Below are 11,319 nucleotides of genomic sequence, written 5' to 3' on the forward strand. Positions count from 1 at the left end.
AGGCGCAGTGATCACAGCTGAATCTTCTCTTCGGAATGCTGTCCAAAACCAGGAGTCAGACTCACAGCTAACCCTCCAGGGCTTTGTAGGTGCTACCAAAGTATTCCTCTTGCTTCGAGCAAACCAGCCACTGAGCTGTCGTTTCACCCAGCTAGACTGCACCATTAGTAGAAGCACATCAAGGTCATTGGAATAAATTCTGCATCTGCAAACAGCATCAAATAGTTCTGGGTCTGCCTCAGGCTGCTGGGATATTTGAGAAGAGGCACAGAATGCTTAGCCTGGAGTCAGTATACTTGCTTGCTCAAGAGAGATGTCATGGCTTAATAGCAGGGCAGGATACAACATGATGGTATATAATCCATGGCATCTGTCGCAGTAATTTAGACAGTGCTACCCCTTTTGTTACAAATGCCATAAATTAGAAATTGGCAAAGTTCAAAAGGTTTGGGATGCAGATTGACTCAATGAACATTTCAGCTCTCCCCTACCCCTTGCAGTAACCCAGGGCTGCACCCTTGATGCTTCCTGTAAGAACCAGTAGGTAGGGAGTTAAGTTTAGGCACAGGTAGGTCTAGTCAAATACAGGGACTATGCTACACCCTTTAACTAAGTACAATAAATCACTTGCCTTCCTCTAATCTGTGATCTCCAGAGGGTTTTTTTGCCTTTAAGATGTAGTGCCCTGTTGAGGTGGTGCAAATGCCCTACCCTTTACTAGGGAGTCCATGCCCACAACCCATCCACCAGATACTTGGTGGGGGAGAGGGAAGGATGCCAGAAACGTAGCAGCTCTTTTTTAAAAAGTACAGTGTGAATAGCCATTAACTTATAGACCAATTTCCCCATAAATTCTCTGCAATCGGTGCACCCAGATTGTACACTCTTTTTCTCCTAACAGGGAATTCCAAAGTCTTTCTAGAGATACACTCCTAGCCTATGCCGAAACTCATGGCATGTCTACACTACAAATTTAAGTCCACTTAGGTTACGTCAACGTATAGTCACTGCTGTTAGTAAACCACTGGGGCATGTCCACACTACGCTCCTTGGGTCACCCTGGAATGTCCACATTAGCAGCTCTTACATCGACGCAGAGATCCAGGCCTGGAGGTAGCTATCCCACTGTACAACTGGCCCCCATCTGCCGAAGGGTCTTCTGGGAAGGGTTTGCAAAGCCTAAAGAGGGCAGGCTCAGTGTCCCATGATGCAGCTTTCTCTGTCCCTTCATTCCATGGGCTTTTGAGGATGTTTTGCGCCATGTTTCAACAGCCCCGGGAAACTGCTCCCCCTCCCCCGCTGCCATCTCCAACAGAAAGCATGGATCCTACACTGCTCTCCAATATTGTGATGAGTGTTATGAACACAATGCGCCTGATCCCTGCAGTATTCATGATCTGAGACTCTGATGATGATGATAATGATGATGACACGTGATGTCTGCCCTGCTGTGTGCCATGGACAGAAAATATTCAAGATTGCTATTGGCGTTCACGGAGAAGCTGCGCGTGGCGGACCATTGGCTCTGGGCTTAAGAAACAAGCACTGAGTGGTGGGATTGCATTGTTATGCAGGTATGAGATGACAAGCAGTGGCTGAAGAACTTTTGGATGCCCAAAGCCACCTTCCTGGACCTGTGTGTGGAGCTCACCCCAGACCTCTGGCACAGGGACATCAAAATGAGAGCAGCATTAATGGTGGAGAAGTGAGTTGCAAGCACTGTGTGGAAGCACTGATTAGTTCCAAATCCATTTGGAATGGGGAAATCCACAATGGGGGTTGCAGTAATGCAAGTGTGCAGGGTCATTAATCGCCTTCTGCTACAAAGGACTGTGACTGGGCAACGTGTGTGAAACAGTGGATGGTTTTGCAGCAGTGGGATTCCGTAACTGTGGTGGAGCAATAGATGGCACAAGTACCCCTATTTTGGCCCTAGACCACCTTGTGAAAGTGTACGTCCACAGAAAGGGCTATTTTTCTATGGTTTTGCAAGTGCTAGTGGGGTCATTTCGCAGATGTCAATGTGGGCTAGTCAGGGAAGGTGTATGATGCATGCATCTTTAGGAACACAGGTCTGTACAGAAGGCTGCAAACAGGGACTTTCTTTTCAAACTAGAGGATTACCACTGATGATGTAGAAATGCCAGTAGTGAGCCTGGGAGACCCAGCCTACTCCTTGCTCCTGTGGCTCATGACAGCAGCTAGGAGCACTTTATCAGGCTGAGCAGGTGCAGAATGACTGCTGAATGTGCCTTTGGCCAATTAAAGGGGCCCGGGAGCTGTCTCCTGAGCAGGTTCGACCTTAGCAAGGACTCATAGACTCATAGACTCATAGGTCAGAAGGGACCAATCTGATCATCTAGTCTGACCTCCTGCACAAGGCAGGCCACAGAACCCCACCCATCCAATTTTATAACAACCCCTATCCCAGGACTGAGTTATTGAAATCCTCAAAAATGGTTTGAAGACCTCAAGCTGCAGAGACACCACCAGCAAGCGACCCGTGCCCCACGCTGCAGGGGAAGGCGAAAAACCTCCAGGGCACCTGCCAATCCGCCCTGGAGGAAAATTCCTTCCCGACCCCAAATATGGCGATCAGCTAAACCCTGAGCATGTGGGCAAGAGTCACCAGCTAGCACCCAAGAAGGAATTCTCCGCAGCAACTCAGTACCCATCGCATGCAACATCTCCCCGCAGACCATTGAGCAGACCTGTCTGGTGGTAATTCAAGATCAATTGCCCAAATTAACGATCCTATCATAACATCCCCTCCATATACTTATCAAGCTTTGTCTTAAAGCCAGGAAAGTCTTTTGCCCCATGGTAATAGCTGCCTGCTAAGCCCTTCATAACAGATGTCAATAAAACGGAGAGAAGTTTCCTTAAGGGCGGAGCAGCTGTCTGCTGCTTTTGAGCCGTCAGATAGCAGGGCTGTAAGAAGGGCTCAACAGGTAGCTATTCAGATCAGGCAGGTTTTGAAGGCACATTTTAACAGTGGAGTACAATAATGTGTGCTGCTGTAATGTGTTTAGCCATTCATTCCCCCACCCACTACTGTGGTTGTAATGACTACTGTGTGTGCACTACTAACAAGGCAAATGCACCTATTGGCATGGTCTCTGACTGTTATCTGTAATCACCCTGTGTTAGATAATAATGAAGATTCATTATCTTTCCAAAAGTTCAGTTTTATTCCACACCTCTCCAAACTTATTTATTTATTGGGCACCTAAACTTCACAAGTACAGGGAAGTGTATCTTTAAAGGAGAAAGAACAGGAAATTCATGAGCACCTTTGCAAAGGAGGATCTCAGAGCTGGGTATATGTCCAGCTGTCATTCTGCTCATCCCATGGGGCGGAGTGCCTTCGGTACTGCTGAAGTCCCAGAGGAAACAAGGAATGTGTGTGGGGAGGTGCAGGAAGGCAGATCTGTATGAGCTGCAGGGGGAGTTGTGCATGGATGTGTTCAACCTGATGTTCAGTTAGACAACATATGTCTGGCTAAGTATCAGAGGGGTAGCCATGTTAGTCTGGATCTGTAAAAAGCGACAGAGTCCTGTGGCACCTTATAGACTAACAGAAGTATTGGAGCATGAGCTTTCGTGGGTGAATACCCTCTTCATCACTGGGGTGTATGGGGTGCCCAGGGAGGGGTAGTACCTCTGATGGGGCACTTGTCATACCCCTTCAGGGAGTGGTCCATCCACTTTTGTCCCCCCTGTCACTCAGCTCTCACCTGTGGCTCCAAGTAGCTGCAGCATGCGCAGTGGCCACACCCTGGGCAACAGCTTCGACAGGCTGGCCAAACCAAGTGAATGTAACTGATGGGACTCAAACCCTCAGTGAATTAGGGATATGCCTACCCGCATGCGACGTCAGCTCCGGCGGACTGGGCGAAAGAGATCACTATGATCCAATGGCCAAGAAGCTGGTTCTGCAATGCTTTGTGGAAAGTGAAGGGCTTGACGAGGCACAAAAGACGTCAAGGCCATCCACTGCGACCAAAGAAGTTACTAGTCATGATGATTTTTCATACCATTGGTGTTTGGCTTCTAAGGTCGAGAGAGTGGGATTGTTCCCATGCAACGACTCTACCACTTAAAAAGCTTTCATGCACAGGTCCTGTGCAAATCATCAAATATCATCATCACACCACCCAAGTCCTGTGGCAATGGAGAGGGGCAAAACGATAGGTGGACGTTACTACTGGGAGTCCTAGCCCCAATCCTGCACACAGGTGGTCATGCAGCTCTGTAGTTGGGGCAGCAGAGTTGCCCAGCAGCATCCCAGGCATCTGAACAGCCCTCTTTAGGACAGCACTGCTCATTCTAGTAAGAGAGGGGCCTAGAAAAGGTGGCCTAAAAATTGCTTGCTCCACAACAGCTGGCCAACAAGCCACAGCTGAGAGTTTAATCCAATCTGCGGCCGAAACCAAAAGAAAAATTTGAGAAAACTTACATTGGTGTATGGAATGTTCATACCCTCATGGATTGAGAAGCTGTTGCAAGACCTGAGAGAAGGACAGCTCTCATTGCTCGAGAACTAGCCCACTACATCATTGATATAGCAGCATTAAGCGAAACAAGATTGCCTGGGGAAGGTTTCTTGAGCAAATCAGGAAGTGGTTACACCTTCTTCTGGAAAGGTAAGACTGAGACAGAGGATAGAATACATGGAGTTGGTCTGGCAATAAAAACCTCATTGATGCATCAACTCCTAGACCTTCCAGTGGGTATCAATGAAAGATTGCTGAAACTACGCTTCCCACTAAATGACAAACGTCATGCCACCATCATTAGTGCATATACACCCACTCTAACATGCTCTGACAATTCAAAGGAACAATTCTATGAAGATCTCGATAGACTGATCAAAGCCACACCTGTAACAGACAAACTACTCCTACTTGGTTTCAAAGCCTGAGTCGGGGCTGACAACAAGAACTGGAAAGGAGTAACCGGGCCACATGGTGTAGGCAAAATAAACAGCGATGGACTACTCCTTTTGAGCCTTTGTTCTGAAAATGACCTGACCATTACCAACGCTCTGTTCCGACAAGCTGATAAATAAAAAACGACGTGGATGCACTCTAGGTCCAAACAATGGCATCTGATAGATTATGCCATTGTCAGAAGGCGAGACATCTGAGATATAATGATAATCAGAGTAATGCAAGGCGCAGAGTGCTGGACAGACCACAGATTAGTCAGGACGTCTCTCCAACTTTACATCGCTCAGTCTCAGCACAAACACCCTCAGCATGTGTGACCTGCTTTCAACATAGCCAAACTGAAGGATGCTCAATGTTTCAACAACTTTCAGAAGAGTCTTGATGACAAACTGACATCCCACGGACAACTGATCGGTACTGCAACCGAAAAGTGGGACCAGTTCAAGCAGTTGGTGACTGACACAGCAATAACATCTCTTGGACCAAAGAAAAGAACACATCAGGATTGGTTTGATGAGAACCAAGAAGAAATATGCTCAGATCTAGAAGTAAAGAGAAAAGCCTTTATCAAATGGCAGAATGATCTCTCCTCAGTCTCCAAACGGGACCATTTCAAGTACCTTCAGAGCAAAACACAGAAAGACCTCCATCAGATACAAGACAACTGGTGGGAGAGCAAAGCCAAAGAAATCAAGCACTATGCTGAGACCCACAACTCAGATGTTCTTCAGTGCTATTAAGACTGTCTATGGACCTTCTAAACTAAGGACCATCCCACTGCTCTCATCAGACAACACAACACTGATTAAAGATGAAGAAGGCATCAACGAAGGATGGTGAGAACACTTTAGCAACCTTCTCAATAGACCATCAACCGTGAATAATACCATCCTCAATGAAATTCCACAACAACCTGCTCTGATAGATCTTGACTCTCTGCCCACTATAGATGAGATTAAGAAAGCTGTTAGCCAGATGAGTTTAGGAAAAGCTCCTGGAAAAGATGGGATACCAGTAGAGATATACAAAGCAGCAGGTCCAGCAGCACTAGCAGCGTTACACAGCGTGATCATCAGCGTCTGGGAGGATGAAAACATACCACAGGACCTCCATGATGCTATCATTGTCTCTCTTTTCAAGAACAAAGGCAGCAAAGCAGAATGTGGAAATTATAGAGGCATATCCCTCCTCTCCATTGGAGGGAAAATCATCGCCTGCATCATCTTGAACCGCCTAATAGCCAGTATTTCCGAGGCAAATCTACCTGAAAGTCAATGTGGTTTTCAGCCGGGCCGGAGCACAGTCAACATAGTGTTTACTGTCAGACAAATACAAGAGAAGTGCATTGAACAGAACATGCATCTGTATGCTGTCTTCATAGATCTAACAAAGGTGTTTGATACCATCAGCAGGGAAGCCCTTTGGACTATTCTAACACGACTTGGCTGCCCAAGAAAATTTGTCCAGATTATATGCCTTTTTCGTGACAGCATGACAAGTAAATTATTGTCTGATGGAGCCACATCTGCCCCCTTCAACATCACCAATGGCGTGAAACAAGGATGTGTTCTCGCTCCTGTCTTATTTAACCTCTTCTTTGCATGCGTCCTCAACCATGCAATGAAAGATCTGGATCGAGGTATATATTTGAAATACCGGCACGATGGTTCACTTTTTGACCTCCGTCGCCTGAATGCAAAGACTAAGACAGTGCAGAAACTCCTTCTTGATGCACTCTTTGCTGACGACTGTGCCCTCATGGCTCACACTGAAAATGATCTTCAGCAATTGTCAACAAGTTTGCCGAGGCCTCGCAACTCTTCGGACTAACTATCAGCCTCGGAAAGACAGAAGGTCTCCATCAACCTGTACCTGGATCAAATGCTTCTGTCTCAAGTATCTCCATTGATAGCACTCAGCTTAAAGTAGTGGAGAACTTTAAATACCTGGGTAGTGTTATATCCAGTGATGGATCACTGGATAATGAGATCAAAGCACGAATATCCAAAGCAAGCCAGGCACTTGGCTATCTGCTTGTGAAAGTTTTAAACCACCACAACATCTAGATGTCAACAAAAATGCTTGTGTACAGAGCTGCTGTTCTTTCATCTCTTTTGTACGGGTGTGAAACATGGACACTATATAGGAATCACATCAAGCAGCTCGAAGCATTCCACATGTGTTGCCTCCGCAACATCATGAAGATCCGGTGTCAAGACAAAGTGCCCAATCTTGAGGTCCTTGAGAGATCCCAGATGACAAGCATCAAAATGATGAACATGAAGTCACAGCTACGTTGGACTGGTCATGTCAGCCGCATGGATGCCAACAGAATTCCCCGCCAGCTTCTCTATGGGGAGCTCTCTGAGGGCATCCGGCATATAGGTCGTCCATGAAAATGTTACAAGGACACCATCAAAGCCAATCTGCAGTATAGCAGTATCAAACCCAGGGACCTTGAGGGCGTGCAACAGTCAGAAATACCTGCATCGCCTTTGAGGAAGACGGCTGCCGGCGTCTACAAGAGGCACGCGAACGACGTCACAGAGCACCAGCAGCGCACAACCCACTGACAGCGAACTTCCCATGCAACATCTGCAGCCAAATGTGCACCTCTAGAATTGGCTTGTATAGCCATGAGAGGGCACATCATGAGACCAACAATAGATAATTTGCTCAGATTTGTCATCATCGGATCGATGGACTACCAAGACCCACTTCATCAGACACGTGGTGGAAATTTCCAGAGGTAGGTATAAAGATGCAGGCAAGAATCAGTCTAGAGATAATGAGGTTAGTTCAATCAGAGAGGATGAGGCCCTCTTCTAGCTATTGAGGTTTGAACACAAAGAGAGGAGAAACTGCTTTTGTAGTTGGGTAGCCATTCACAGTCTTTGTTTAATCCTGAGCTGATGGTGTCAAATTTGCAAATGAACTGAAGCTCAGCAGTTTCTCTTTGGAGTCTGGTACTGAAGTTTTTTTGCTACAGGATGGCCACCTTTACATCTGCTATTGTGTGTCCAGGGAGGTTGAAATGTTCTCCTACAGGTTTTTGTATATTGCCATTCCTAATATCTGATTTGTGTCCATTTATCCTTTTACGTAGGGACTGTCCAGTTTGGCTGATGCACATAGCAGAGGGGCATTGCTAGCACATGATGGCATACATTACATTGGTGGACGTGCAGGTGAATGAACTCGTGATGTTGTGGCTGATCTGGTTAGGTCCTGTGATGGTGTTGCTGGTGTAGATATGTGGGCAGAGTTGGCATCGAGGTTTGTTGCATGGATTGGTTCCTGAGTTAGAGTGACTATGGTGCAGTGTCTGGTTGCTCCCTGAGCAGTGCTATCATCTATTCCTGTCATAAGAACATAAGAACGGCCATACTGGGTCAGACCAAAGGTCCATCAAGCCCAGTATCCTTCCTCTGACAGTGCCCAATGGTAGGTGCCCCAAAGGGAATGAACAGACAGGTTATCATCAAGTGATCCATCCTCTGTCACCCATTCACAGCTTCTGGCAAACAGAGGCTAGGGACACCATCCCTGCCCAGCCTGGCTAATAGTCATTCATGGCCCTATCCTCTATGAATTTAACTAGTTCCCTTTTGAACCTCATTATAGTATTGGCCTTCACAACACCCTCTGGCAAGTAGTTCCAGAGATGGACAGTGCGTTGCATGAAAAAATACTTCCTTGTGTTTGTTTTAAGCCTGCTACCTATTAATTTCATTTGATGGCCCCTTGTTCTTGTATTATGAGAAGGAGTGAATAACACTTCCTTATTTACTTTCTTTATACCACTCATGAATTTATAGACCTTTATCCTATCGCCCCTTGGTTGCCTCTTTTCCAAGCTGAAAAGTCCCAGTCTTATTAATCTCTCTTCATGCGGAAGCTGTTCTATACCCCTAATGCTTTTTGTTGCCCTTTTCTGAACTTTTTCCAATTCCAATTTATCTTTTTGAGATGGGGCGACCACATCTGCATGCAGTGTTCAAGCTGTGGGCATACCATGGATTTATATAGATGCTATTTGCTATTTTCTTTCTTATTATCTATCCCTTTCTTGATGATTCCCAACATTCTGTTCACTTTTCTGACTGCCTCTGCACATTGAGTGGATGATTTCAGAGAACTATCCACAATGACTCCAAGATCTCTTTCTTGAGTAGTAACAGCTAATTTAGATCCCATCACTGTATATGTATAGTTAGGATTATGTTTTCCAGTGTGCATTACTTTGCATTTATCAACATAAGTGCACTGACAATAACACCTTTGTCTATTATTTCTTTAGTAGATGCAGATGTGTCCTTGATGGTCTCCCACACACCAGGGGAGTGCTTCTCTTAGATAAGGTTAAAAAATTGGAGGAGTAAAGTAGATATATTCAGGGAGGTGCTGCGGTCATCTGGTGCTTTGGAGTGTGATCAGAGAACATAGAGGGAGGAAGTGAGAGAGAACTGCAGAGGGATAGTCAGGATAGGAATTGGGACAGCAGTCATGGGATAAGAGGGAATATTCTCTCATGGATTGGTAACTGGTTAAAAGTTAGGAAACAAAGGGTCAGTTAACAGAATGGAGAGAGGTAAATAATGGTGTCCCTCAGGGATCTGTACTGGGCCCAGTCCTATTTAACATATTCATAAACGATCTGGGAAAAGGGGTAAACAATGAGGTTTCAAAATTTGGAGATGATACAAAACTAATCAAGATAGTTAAGTCCCAGGCAGACTGTGAAGAGCTACAAAAGGATCTCGCAAAACTGGGTGAGTGGGGAGAAGCTCCTCCTCTGAGAGTTTTGTGAATCTAGCCCTTTACTTACTTTGGAATTCAGTTCAATCTAAACAGATTTTTGCTTCTATTTTTCGGAACAGCCGAGGAACCAAAAAAATCAGTTATTCACTCAGCTCTAGTGTCAGTGCACTTCTTCCCAGGCTAGTGATGCCATTATCCCGTGAGAATTCAGTCTAGGGCCTGCTTTTCCACTCAATTGTACCAAGCTCTGTTTTGGTTTTTTGTGATAGGGTCAAACAATCCATAAGGGCTTAGTCTGAAACTCTCAAACACCATTTGACTTTATCTGGATTGGAACATGGCTCCCGGGGGTAAAAGGCCAGCTAGTGCATTAACTCACTGCACTGCTGCATCTGAATAGCTATCATGGCTTAAACAGACCACAGCTTTCACATAGTTAGTTACACATCATGTTGCTGACCCACCTAAAAAGTTATCTGATACAAGCCAAGAGAGCAAGTTATTTCTTCGGACAATGCTTCAAAGGAGATGGCTGCTTGACACAGTTATAGCATTGTGCATTATTTTTATGCAAGAATTGGTTTTATTTTTGTTTATTTTTTTTTCCCCACCAGGGAGACTGAGTGGAAGAGGAGTGGATAGGAGCAAGCATTCGCCTATCTCCAAGAGTGCAGTGTTGGGTCATAGTCTGCTCTCTCCTTGAACACAATAGTAGTGACAGCCATTGCTGCTTTCAGCTCATTGCTATACTATTCAATTCTGTAAAGAGACTCAGCATAGCAATGCTGATGGACAGTCACACCTGCTATGCCCAAGCTCCCATCAACCCAAAGAAACTTCAGCTGAAGAGTTTTAACTCAATTTGAAGGATAGGTTTCCCATCAATAGGCAAAGACAGCAATAAAGAAACCATTAAGGATTAAAGAGTCCTGTGGCACCTTATAGACTAACAGACATATTAGTGCATGAGCATTCGTGGGTGAATACCCACTTCGTCGGATGCATGACAATGAAGTGGTTATTCACCCAAGAAAGCTCATGCTTCAATACATCTGTTAGTCTGTAAAGTGCCACAGGACTCTTTGCTGCTTTTACAGATCCAGACTAACACAGCTACCCCTCTGATACTTGACACTAAGGATTATGTACTTCCTCTTACAAACTGAATGGTCTTATAGGCTACAGTGCTGAATCCTAAGAATCCCCAGTTTACATAATGTGCCATATTCAACCTGAATTATCTGTGAATTAGGGTTGCATCTTTTAGGGAATGTGAATGATCATTCCAACGTCACTTCAATCTCATGTTTTGAAGGCTCTTCACAATTGTCATTTGGGCATTGCATAGATGAAGGTCATAGCCTAGACGACAGTGCCATTGAGAGGAAAGCAAAGTGCTGTACTACATTTCAAGAAATTCAGCATGATCCAGGCCCAGCTTGTGTATACTTTTTGGTCACAGCCCCAGCATCTTTGGACATACATCATTGCAGACTTTGCCAGACCATTTGAAGGTTATATGTTTCTGATCGTAGTTGGCACCCATACGAAATGGCCAGAAATTTTCAAAATGACTTCTAGTACAGTTACCAAGATCACTGGATAT

This window comes from Gopherus flavomarginatus, chromosome 3 (assembly GCF_025201925.1).
Source record: "Gopherus flavomarginatus isolate rGopFla2 chromosome 3, rGopFla2.mat.asm, whole genome shotgun sequence".
Taxonomy (NCBI): Eukaryota; Metazoa; Chordata; order Testudines; family Testudinidae; genus Gopherus; species Gopherus flavomarginatus.